We start from the raw sequence: 13,525 nt of genomic DNA on the forward strand, positions 1-13,525 counted from the left end.
CTGGAGCCAGCCACACCTGGGCAAAGCCCCTGCCCAGCTTCCTCCTGACACATCAGCCCCTTTGCTCCTCAGGCTTCTCCTGGCTCTGGCTGCATACTCCTTGAATTCCCCTCTATGGACCCCAAAACCAGAACAAAATTTTATTAGAATTAAATGGAAAGAAAATATTATAGGAAGTATTACAAGCTGGGAGTAATCAAACTCCAAATAATATTTTTTTCCTGTTTGATTATTGTGCTGGTAGAGTGCATTACTGTGCCTTCTGAGTATGATGCTGAGAGTATGATAAAAGTCCCCAAAATTATACAATGGAAGTGCAGAAGAAGGAGGAATGGAAACCAGACGTTGAAAAAAGGTACAATTAAAAGTATAATTTGTGATACCATACAGTTATCCTCAAGCCTCACTTGCCTCACCAGGTCAGTGTAACGCGATTGTCAACTATAAAAATCACAATCATCTCGATTCCTCCAGGTCGTAGCTCTTTTCAGCCAAAATTACTTCTCTCACAGCATACCACATCAGGGATGGACTCCACCTACATGCACCACTACCATCCCCAGATATTTGATGTTCAGTTTAATTTACAGAATTCTTGGAACAGAATAACACTAAAAGCAAGCAGGTTTTAGTGTTTGTAGTACGTTTGTCTGTGTACAAAAAATGTAATCTTAAAGGGCCATATTTCCCCAGCCTTTTATGCAGGCCTGAAAGGGTTTCAACTCCTCTTTACTCCCACTTTTTCACAGAAGAATCACAGTCCTGTAAGTTACCCACAAATTGCTGCTTGTAGAGAGCATAAAGCATCATACTCCAAGAGTAAATTAATCTGAGTAACATCTTTAAGCCTATATGTTGGGAAATATTTTAGCAAGTTATTTTCAAGCATTCCTCAGCTTATTATTTTTAAGTTCCTCAGTAAAGCCTCCCATCTTACAAATGAGAGAGGTTTTCATTGGGGATAGGTTTAGTGCTATCCCCTGCTTTTGGTGCTTAACTGAAAGATTCATTTGTGGAATAATTTTGAGGAATTTAAGGAGAACTCAACACAGAAATAGATATGTTTCTGAGGAGTCCAGAAGTAGCATCTGTAAATCATTGTAGGACACAATTCTGCAATAGTGGCTGATGGCCACCAAGCCCTTACAATGAGCAAGAAAAGAAGGAAATCTGTTTTTCTCTTCAAGTTCAGCAGATAATTAAACCATCAGAGCTAAGAAAAGTGGTACCTATAATCGAAAAAAATGAATCTGTCTCAATCTTCTCTCATGTTCAAAAGTAGGTATAAAATACATATAGATACTTGCCAATTAACACATGTAACCTATCCTCATATGTCCTATGCATTTTCATAATTAACTAGAATTCCTAATACAAGCATACAATGCTAAAGAATGCATACAGCATACTTTAATCAAAGCCTGATGCAGGCTGATAATAGTCCTTAATTTTACAAGCAGTCTTAAGACATTTAGTAAAACCTCTTATTCTTTCCTCCAGCAGTAACCATAGCTTAATAGCAAAAATTATTAAATTTATTGTAGAACCATTCAGTAGATTTAGCACCTTAGCTTCTTTTCCATGTAAACTCACCCCAGAAGAAGAAAAAAATGTGATTTTACATTATTATTGCACCAGCCTTCTCCAACTTTCTCCTTGTCTTTCACAAAAGTAACAGATTTTGTCATTTTTCTGCCTATCTTCTTTTTCCAGATCAGGTCTAGTCCTAGCACAAAACTTTGTGATTTCCATTATAAAAGTTCACCTTTTATCCTTAATACTCATATTTTTTGCCTCACACAGTCTTTTGATGAATTACTGCACTTTAACTTCCTCACTTCTCTTTTTCTCCAGTCTCTTATGATTATACCTCTCTAAAGGCTTTTGAAATGTAAACAAGTTATAGAGCCAGAATGCCTTCTTTCCACTGCTGCATGGATTCCTTCCACCTACACTAACAAATAGTGCAGCATGATATTCCTTAGCTGAACTTGTGGTAGTACATCAAGTTTAAGAACATAATTTTGAAAAATCTCAGTTCATAAGCATGGCAGGTTTTGATTACATAGGAGACATGCACTAATCTGGGGTTAATTTCTGTATATGATAAAAATCTCATTAAAATATAGAAATTAAAACCTCCTAAATGGATGGAATTTCCACTTAGTGTCACTCATAGGGATGTAGATATCTGCATGTGTATGTAGAAGTATATCACATTTTGATCAGCCATGGCTCCTCCTGCAAAATGAGAATTTATTACAGGGAAATACATGCCCTCAGACTGACCATCAATCTTTAACTAATGTCATAAGTTACTGCTGCTTCTTTGGTAGAAGAAAGGAAAGTTGCTCTTGGCATTTGTTCTTAATTCTTGTTTTATGGAGGTCCAGTATCCAAAAATGCAAAGACTTTTCTTCTTCCTCCTTTGATTGTAGAGTAAACTCTATTACATCCGTATTTGCATCTTCTCCCCTATCCCATATAAAATGTTACAGCTCAAACACATCCCTGACAGAGATCTGGTCTCTCAGTCTTCTAAAGTGAATTATTAGTCAACTATTCTTTTGTAGAAGGTGGGGTTTTTTGTTATTTGACATCTGGCAGTCATTTAAAGCACTAGCAACTCCTCATTCAGAACACTACACATATCTGATTTGCTTTCAATATTTTCTTAGTCTAAATGCCACCCTATTGCTTTTCTTGGCAAAACCAAAATTTAAAAATTCTGTTGGGTGGAGCTAGATTTCCACTGCTAGATTTTCACTTTACTTCATACTCTAACAGATCCTTTAGAACTACCTAATGTGCAAAATCTGTTGTTTATACAGATCTGCAGCTGGCTTTGTCCCAGTTGCTCGAGAGTGATATCTAAACATAAAATAATCTCTGTATAAACTGTAGCTTTGTAAAATATGTAAGCGCTCTGTGTTTGTTCAGCCTAGGTCACTTGCTGAAAATGAAGGTTATTCCTGGGTGATAATCATCAGATGCTGGTTCAGAAGGGAATCCAAATTTTTCCAAAGTTTTGTTATGCTCAAGTCACAAGGACACGAGATGGGAACAGGTTGGGTAGAATTTTAAAGCAAGCCATCAACACATGTAAAAACTTACCCACAGTAACTGCACTTCCTTGAATTCTGTAACCTGAAGTCAAGTAAAGTAAACAACATTTAAAGACATACCTAATTATGAGATTGCACCCTCGGAGTCATTAGAGCTGCAATCAGGAACAATGCCTCTTTTCTGCTCACACAGAGCAGGGATCCTGCTCTAATGATCCTGCTCTGATGATTAACTCCTGAAGGGGAGCACAAGGGAAGGTCAGAGCAGTTTCAGGCAGTGAAGTACCTGTGACTCTTGAACAACACAGTTTATCACATGAAGGGTCCTGTCTTGCAAAAAGTAAGGTAAACTGTAGTTATTTTAGTTTTGGTACACGGTAATTTCACCTATCAGCTACAAAATCTCACTCTGACATTGTGTTTGAGGTTTGAGGAGTTAATCTTAGGACAGCAGATGCTTATTATTTACATCAAGGTTTAGAAAAGCATCTTTTTATATTAGAAGAGACTACCATGTGAAAGCTAAGCAAAACATTACCTGGAAAAAATTACATATATGGTCTAGTTTTAAGGCCTGATTTATAGGAAAACCAACTGGTAAGGTCATTTTTGGTAAAATTATTAGTTTAAGCTTTTCAATGCTTTTAATCAGATATAATTAAATATACCACCACTACTTCAGCTACATAGATTACCACTCATTACAGCTCACAGATCAAAAATAGCACATACAGCTTGGCAAAATTAATAATTTCTTTTCTAATCCCTTCCCATAATCTTCTGCAAACTCCAGTGACCAGAACCTTATGACCAAACCTCTTATGGAGGTGCCACTGTCTAAAATACAGGGGCCCATTTCCTTAGGACATCCAGCAGTGGTATAACTCCACATGCTGAGCTCTGATATGGAATTTGTCTTTTTTCCAAGTTGGACTGGGACCTTTTCCTCAAAGCCTTTCCCTCTGGAACCCCTCCTGCCACAGAGTGTGTCCTACACCAATTAAAATACTTGGGTGGCATCGAGTCATCAGCATAATCTTGTGGAAGTTTAGCATATTCGTTCATATAATAAACCCCCAAGATTCCTGGAAATTTCTCATTCTTTAAATATTTAAATAATCTTTCCTTTTGCCTAGTTGAATATTGGAAAATCAGAGCATAGACCTAAGTCTAATAAAGAACTTCCACTTTTGTGCCAATCTTCTCTTCCAAGTTCCACCACTTCAATCCTCTTAGTGTCCTTTCTGAACTCAAATTTTTGTACGCTAAATTATTACAAAAATATTCTGTGTAATCATTTGGAATACAGGTGATTTAACCAAAACCTTGGACCACATTGGCTCAGTGACCTGAAGGTTCAGATGTGTGTTCAGGCTTTGTTTCCCTGTGTGCCAGAGCTGGGAGCAGGACAGAGATGTGCTCTCCACAGCAGGCGTGGCACGGGTAATGTGCTGCTGAACCCCTGCAGTTCTCTTAGCCAGCCCTTCTCCTGTCTCTAGTAAGTTTTTTGGCAAGGCAGTGCATTGCTTGTCTTTCCACAGCAATCATAAATAGTATTTGTTGCCTTTACTATTGAAGCTAGTTTCCTACACTCCATTTTTTAACTTTCCACAAAACAATATCCACAGGGTGCAACGGCTTCATTCCAACAGTTCATCTGCATCTATATTTGCAAACCTTTGGGATAAGATATTGATCTCTCTTCCACGTTCTCAGTACCTGCTGGAGTGATTTGCTCTTGAGGAAGCTGACCCAAATTTTGCTTCTATTTCCTAGTTAGGTTCAGAGTCAAGGTTACTTGACTGACAATAACTATCATTTTTACCATGTCAAAAGTGCAACAATTTTGGGGGTTTTTCCTAGAAGGTACTCAAGTTTGCTTTTATAGGATTTGAAATTCTACAGCATTTCTCTAAGGATTCATTCAGGGGGTAGAAAAGGCTGAGGCAATCAATAAATTGTTTGAAAAGAAAAAAAGGAGGAGAAGACTATGTTTCCTTTAACCTAGGGAATCTGGGATCAGATAGTTTCTTAGTGAATAAAAGTCAATATTACAGTTGAGTTACCTCTTTGAGAATTTCTAGTATTCTCAGGTGGCTGTAGTTAATTCTGTGGGTTTAGTTCATCTCTTCAGCCAGCAGCTGGCACAATTTCGAACAACAGAAATACACAACTCTCAAACAAAAATACAAGATTGACCATGATAATCAACACATAGCAAATATAATTAGAGTTCATTGCTTGGCTCAGAGAGAGAGCAGCATCCTGACATGGCACATGTGCCTGCAGGGACAGCTGCTGCACCTGACAGCCTGTCCTTTGCCAGCTCCTGTCCCCGCAGCCCCCCAGCCCCTCTTGCTGGCCTTGGAACGGTGAGCTGTGCCTGCTGAGAGGGGGCCAGGCCATCTGCACCAGTTCTGCAGGCTGCCTCTGCACAAGTGCTCAGCCCTCACAATGGAGTCCTGATTTTGCAGAGGCTCTGGCACCCATTCAGCCATCTTACTGCAGCATCCCAGCATTTTCAGGAGTGCTTGGCCATGAGCAGTTCCTGTTGACACGAAGCATGTCTGTGTGCTTATCTACAGCTGTCACCTCTTCTGCAGGTCCTTTAAGCACCTCCTCTGCTGGTGGCTGTGTCAGCACAATGACCTATCCCACTGTCAGGCACATCTTTGGGATGTGAGGTCCCACATGGCTGAGAAATCCCAGCCCCAGCAGCTGGTGGGGTCTGCTCTGCCTCGCTGGGGTCCTGCCAGCAAATGTGGCCCAGCCCCAGCTGCAGGGCAGTCCCAGGGACCCCTCTCAGAGCCCTGGAGTTATGGATGGAAGCTTCCAGGACTCTCCTCCCAGTGCTCTCAAATGAGCCAGCCAGATCTCAGGATAGCAGGGGAGAAGAATGCCAGAACAACATGTGTGATTCACAGGCTCAGCATTCCACATGTACAAGTGGTCTGTAAGCAGCAGAGACAGGAGCAGTTCAACACTGACTGCCTCCAACCAGTTGCACCTTTGCTCTTTGTAGGAAGACTTGATGGCATTTTGGAAACGTTGTTAACCTTGAGATGAGATTCACAACAAATTGTCCACATTTATCCTCTCTTTGCAGTGCTCCACACAGATTTTCTTCAAGCTTTTACCATGGATGTAGCACACAGGACTCTCCCCAGATTTCTGAACATTGCTCAGAAAAAGGCAGCTTCTCCAGAAGCTAATCTGGATGGAAATATTCCTGGTTTGTAAACATTTTCCCTGTATTTGTTCAGACTGAGATTGCCACCTACCTAAACAGAAGCACAAGGAAGTAAAACCAAATTCCCAATTCCTTACAGGTAGAATGGGCATAGGCCACTACATTATTGTTTAGAGAAAATATTTTCCTTACAAATGTGTCTCTCCTAATGTCTCTTCCCTTTGCACTGCAATTAGCATTGGTGTGATACATCAGGTATAATATGATTTGCTTTCATGCCTTTTCACCATGCACTGTGTTTGGAAAATGCCAGACTAACTCACAAGAAACAGACAATGCATGGATCCACTCAGAAAAGAGGACCAGGGAAGAGAATATGCAGGTAAATCTATTGTAACATCCCCCTACAATAACTGAGCCAGGGTGCAGGACACAAAGTCTGCTGAGGAGCAGAAATACTAAAGTATGAGACATAAACAACAACAGATCACCAAGTCAGCTGAAAAAATCTAAACCAAATTTGTCCTCTAACAAGCTGTTTACTTGCCTTCATGTTTGCATTTTCAAAGGTCATCCTTTTTTACAATAAGTAAAAGAAACCTTTTTAAAGTTATTAATCTGACAGTGTCAGTTTTAGCTTTCACAACATCCCATGCTGTTATGACAAACAGTGCACAATTAAAATGAAAGGAATGTTTCTATCAAAGTATTCCACACAAGAATTCAGAGCCCAGCATGGAATAACTAATGGCCCAAACTACAGCAGTAGTGGGTTTTTTTAAGGTTCTTCAACCCCAGATGCATTCAGGTTTATCAAGCTGTGATACAAATCTTTTCTATGCATACAGTGTCCCTCTGTCTGACTTAATATTTGATTTTTTCTAAGCATATCACATAGCAACACAGAGGTGGGTTTTTCTTAAGGGCTGCTCATTCAGCACCATCAAAATATGGCTTCAGAAATGTCTTTATTTGTAGCATGTATATGCTGATGATTGTTCAAATGGGCTACTAAGAAAAGGGTGCAGATTGAAAAGCAATTATAGGGGATGGTACTTTCAGGATGCTCTGCTTGCAAATAGCCCTCAGTTTGAAGGAATTCTGAGGGGCAGTCAGGGTATCTATCTATCTTCCAGGGTAGATTATAAAGGATGGGAGGCAGGAGCCTGAGCAAGGAGGCTCTTCATGCAAGGAATTGCTGGGTCAGGTCATGCAGGTCCCCACCATCTCAGGCTGTCCTGCCAAAACCAGCTCTACAAATTCAATTTATTTCAGTACAAACATAATGTAATTTTGTCATGTAAGGCCTTAAAATTTGAAAACCACTCCTTGATTTTTGACCTAAGCTTGTTTTCAGACCATGTAGATAGTAGGTTAAATGCCAGAGCTTCACACTTGGCTCCAGTGCCACATTGCTAATGTGCTCAGCTACTTAGCTGAAGAAAAAGGAAGCAATGATCACCACTATGAAATAACATGCAGTGCTCTTCCTTGAAATATCTTGATTCTTTTTCCCATTACATGCTCATTTTCTATCTGTTCAGTTCAGAAGGTTTTATCCAAATCCCAGTGAAATCAGTCAATTCCATTTCATCTCAGGGCCTATTTCTACCCTGACTAGCAGCACGTCAATAGAAAAAATTAGAGATTCCCAGCACTGCAACTTGTCAAATTAGGCTCTATATTTTTAGCTGTTCAATCATAGCATGTTTTCAGCATTAAAAAGAGCAAAAGGAGTAATAAAGTTTTGCTAAAACTAATACAAGAGAAAGGGGACTTAAAGAAAATGGGTTTAGTTATTGGTTATGAACACATACAATGCCAATACTTTTCTTCCTTACTTGTTTTTATAACCACTTCCACAAAAACAGAATCAGGAAATGAAGTTATGGATTCCAAAAGAGCAAGTGGCAAATAGACTCAAGCTGCAGATAATTTCTTCCCTGCATTATTTTTCCTCACTTCCCCTCTCCCAGACAGCCAGGGTTTTTTGCACTGGAAATAATTCCAAAACAGGTCAAAGAGATCACACACTACTGCACTATGACTTAAAAAAATAAGGAAATGTTCATTGCTTTATTAACATGTTATTGCCAGAAATGTATTTCCACTACAGCATTAAATCAATAATTATCAGAATTGTTTTCTTCTTGTCCTGATGCTCAGGTAGAGAGTGTTTTAGCTGGCCAATAGATAAGTCCTTTTAATGAAAGCTGCAGTGGTGCCCTACCAACATTTTATTCCAGACCTACAGCACCACTGCACTACTGGAAAGTATTCCAGAAGTTTTGTGTTTTAGGCCACAAGGAATCTAACCATGCAAAAGTAATCCCTTGCCTGTGGTTTTAAAGACATTTAATTTCAGACAAAATGAGTGAATGTAAGGCTGACTGATGACTGCAGAACTTGCACAGGCTGAGGAGCACAGGTGAGCTCAGGTGAGGTTTGGGGGTAAGGATGGACTGAGGAGGTGCAGAGGCCAGTCAGAAATTACTTGAGACCACGAGAGGGTACAGGCTCTTGCCACATGTTCCAGGCAAAGCCATAGAGTGATTTTCAGCTGGAATCTCCTCCCCAAATCAGTCTACCAGCATTTATAGTTGCCCTTCCCCAGTTCAATGCACCCTCTATTCTTTCCACTGCAGGAAATAAATGAAATTTACCCCTGTGCCAGCATATGAAAGGATGTGTATTTTCTTTCACAAGTAGTGAAGCCTTGGGAAGGAAGGCTGGATATTCAGGATCCTGGAAGCAGTCCAGAAGCAGGACATCTCCAGAGGCTAATGCAATTATGATTCCATTTTGGCTGGCTGTACAAGAAGGGATCAGCTAACACCCAGGAATACCAGGCAAAGGTTACAGTCCTGAGTCTGTACAACACTGGGCAAGTCAGAGACTGATTTTGTTAGCCAGTGAATTTGTGTAGGAATAGTTAAAAAAGAGGGGTAGCCCTGACACTGATGAATCTGCCATCAGGGTGAGGGCTGGGAGTTCAAACACACAGAGACCAGCTGCATGGGGACATACCTCTGCATTTCTGCAGAGCAGCTTGCTGAATCAAAGCTGAGCTAGTTTATTTCATGGATTATACATGTATTTAATTAAATTTCTAGATAAATATTTGTAGCAATAAGTTTTTGAAGTACTGCAAAGTTACATTGTATTAAACATTTATTGCAATCTTATGAAATATTCCTTGTGTTAAATATTTACTGTTATTTTCAAGATATTGGAATAGAGCTTATTATAAACACAGCACAAATGCAAAGCCATCTTTCTCAGAGCAATATACTTCCTGAGTTGCTTTTAGACTTATTTCCTGATGGATATTTGCCATTAATGTACTATGACTTTTTCCTTTATGAAAAAAGACCTTAGCTCAAGCTAAGAGAAAGTTGTAATTTAAAAGATAGTTTCCAAAATGCTCAGCATTCTCACAATAATAACAGTTTGTCCTTTTTCTTATGCAGCTACTTATTAAATATTTATATTTATGTTTATTTTGTAAACAAAGAAACTGAATTAGGCTAACATAGGAAGAGCCCATGATGTGTTTTAATATCTATATTTGTTTTATGACTATTTGTTGTGGTCTTTTATGCAATTGATTCAAAGGATGGTGTTAAATAAGAAGTAACATTCTTTAAACCATACAAAAATATTTTTATTTGCTAAAGATCAATTTTTTAAAAAAAATAAAATCTATGATTACATACTGTGGAGAATATCTAGTCTCTATTTTATATTCAGTAAAAGTAATGAAACTATTAGTAAGTATTTGGTTTTCTTGAAGACAGTATGATTAACACTGTGTCCTTTGGAATTTGACCTAAAAACCTCCACACGTTATCCTTGAGAAAGCAAAAGGCTTTTGGTCTGACATTTTTTGTGACATTTTCCTCTTGATCAATAATTGAACAGTCCAGCCAACTTGAAGGTGCTACATGTAGGACAAACACTCGCATTTATTTAGTTCATTATGTTTCTGAGGTTATCTTGGGGTTTCTAGGAAGTTTGTTTCCTATAAACTCTCCTGCTGCTTGCAGCTGCAGGAAACAGCGTGTCCTGGTTAGGGAGGAGCATCCACCTGACCAGACTTCCAGCCCTGGGACTGGTACACATCACTTTCTCTGGCATCTGTAGCACAGCAGGGTTTTACCTTGGCAGGGGTAACTGCTCTGCATCCCTCTGACATCACTGTTAACACAGCCACCACTTCACAGGGCCTTATAAAATGCCTGCCCATTCTTAATCCACAGAGCACTTAGAAGGTGTCTTGCTGCCAGTTTTCTCAGTCAACCCTCCAGTGCAGGTCGAAAGGTTGTGGTTTTTTTCCTGATTATCTGAGGAATCTGACACTAAAAAGGCAAAGGAAATAAAAAATCGACCAAGAAACGCAATAAGGACAAAATGAGGAACTGAAGCATTTATTATTCTTCAGATAAGGTCAGTAAAGACTATCAATGCACCAACTGTTATCAGAGAAAAGGTGCTTGTGTTTTCCTGTCTAGTTAAAGCTGTCAGAGCTCAGGACATAATGCACATTCCTCAAGCTCAGTTATCAACACAACTCAGGCTTGTATATTTTTATGTTCCTCCTTTAGCATCATAGTGGTCTGTTGCTGTACATTCTTCAGATTTTACACACATCTATTGGAAGTGTCAAACATTAGTTTAATGTTCTTAGATCTGTGCTCTTTCTCTTTTCAATCTGATGCTTAGTGAAGTATCAAAACAACTGCAGTTACATGTTTCTCCAAAGCTGACTTGAAAGAGGAAAATTAAACTTTAAAGATGTACCAAACCTGGGATGAAATAAATTGCTCTAGAATTAGCATACACCATTTCTCAGGGTCTGAGATAAAAACAGTCCTTGTGTACATTGTTACCTGTATGCCTACAAAACTCTTACATAAATGCTTTCAGAAACAAGAACAAAATTTTTATTCAGTGAGCAGTAAGAGATGTAAAATGTTTCTTTTTGGGAAATCAGAATAATGTTTGCCTGAAAATCCTGCATGTCTAGAGAAGCAGTCTCAAAGTTCTTACATGCCACTTGGCACAAAATTCAAATAATTTAAAGGGGTATTTCAGTGAGCATTCTCAGAATCATTGTGTGCCATATTTATGCACATTCAACTACATGGTGTAGTTTCTAATTAATTCATAATTAATTATCCCTTGTTGTAAAATGTTGTTTGAATTCCCCAAGTACTTGTTGATGGCAGTTGGTTCATCTTGCTCAGTGTTGTCTTTTAGGCCATTTTGCTGAATTCCACTAAACTAAATGAAGATCCATTTTTATAGATGCCAATCATAAGGGCTTTATGCACCATCCAGTGAAAGAGCATCATAATCTTCTAAAACAAGAATAATGGATTTGGTTTATGGTGCTTTATGTGTTTTTGATCCCCAGCTAATCTTTGGGAAGACCCAAAGTCCTACTTCTACCTTCAAGCACTCTTTTGCTTCTGTCCCAGTTTGCCAAAGAAATGATTGTTCTTTTAAAAGAACCTTTAGACTAAACCAGAAACCTGTCCACCAAGAGTTAGCAGGCACCACTTGCTTTGTATAAAACATGAAGACAGAGGATATTCCTCAGCTGAATGAATGCTACAGAAAAATACACAAACAAGATCATAGGCATTGAGAAGGTGAGGAACAGCACACTGACAAGCTGATGAATTTTTATTTGTACAATGTTTTATAGACCATATTAAAATAAGAATCATTCATTTCCATTGACTATCAAACAAGATTTTTTTAGTAAGCTGTAATCTTTAGTCATTCAAAAATAGCCATTGCTTCTGAAGCAAAGCCAGTTTTATTATGGAAAAAAAGTGCCAGCTTAGTTCTTAAATGTACCTCTCAGATTTCAATAACATCATTTTGTTAATAAAGGTATCCTTCCTGGTCCCACAGACTTAATTCACCAAGGAATGAAACAAGCCTTATAATGTTGAATTAATCAGTTAGTTTCAAGGTCTGATCAGGAAAAAAAAAAAAACATTGCTAAAACTAACATGAACTGGACTATAAACAAGGAATTCTGATCCTGCTCTAAGCTCAAAACATTTGGAAAAAAACCACTTAGGCTTGAAACTAGTCTCTGTCCACTGACCAAGGACTTCTGGGTAATTCCTTTGTGTTTTAAGTTCAACAACAGCCTCACTGACTAGCCTGGCATGTTAGGAGCAGTATCAGTGGTTTGCTTTAGTTACACTTTATTCTCATCATTTTCATGTGAAACAGCCCAGGACCACCCAAAAATGCTTCAATGTATATAGTGCATGAATGTTATAGCAATCCACAGTATAAACTGAAATATCAACCTGTGATCCCAATCTTTATGCATGAATTCCATTGACTGACAAGTTTAGGGTTGTTTTAGTATTTTGTTATTCATGTAAAACCACAAAGTTCCCATATGTCCTAATTATTCACCTATTAGAAAAAAAACAACATGATTATTGAAATAAAAATGTCATACTACAATATTTCCATCAAAATCTAATTCATGAGGTAAAAAATAAGAAATGTGTTGGTGAGGTTCTTACCTTGCAGAGCACATGCTTCAGACTCTTTCCAGTCCCAAGGATACACACTCAGCCTACCAGAGAACAAAGGGCATGGCAGGAGCTCGGATCTTTTCTATAGCTGTTACAGCACATGTCACAGTTGAGATGGCCACGATACACAGAGCATCACCATACAATTTCAGAAAGCCATAGAGAGTAACATCATTCCACTTCAGAATGCTGCAATTATCTCCCCTTCTTGTTCTTTAGCCCAACCTTTTATCCCCTCACGTTGATGCAGTGCCCCTGTGTGCCCTCTGCTCCCTTTGGTGGTTGCTCAGTGCCCCTGGGCACTCCATGGCTCATTGTGTCAGTGCTGCTCACCTGCTGCTCACAGCTGAGCCACTGGGGATGAGGATCCTCCAGCCCCATCCCAGTCACCACAGACTGTGTGCCTACATATAATTAGAGACAAACTTGAGAAAACAGTCCAGAAGAACTGGACACTGACGTACAAGTAACTGACTCCATTTGGAGTGACAGAATCCTGGGGGATTTGGGACCTAGAAGAAGATATGTAAGCCCCAATCATCACACTAATTTGTCTTTACTAGTCTAAGTCCTCGAACTTTTCACTACAAAAATCTTAATTAATGGATTTATATCATCAAATATTTAACTTTTAAATAACATTTTTATCTTTAACATTGTTTTGTCTTGATGCATGAAAATATAGACTTTTTGGTAGTTCT

This window comes from Lonchura striata, chromosome 10, assembly GCF_046129695.1.
Source record: "Lonchura striata isolate bLonStr1 chromosome 10, bLonStr1.mat, whole genome shotgun sequence".
Lineage (NCBI taxonomy): Eukaryota > Metazoa > Chordata > Aves > Passeriformes > Estrildidae > Lonchura > Lonchura striata.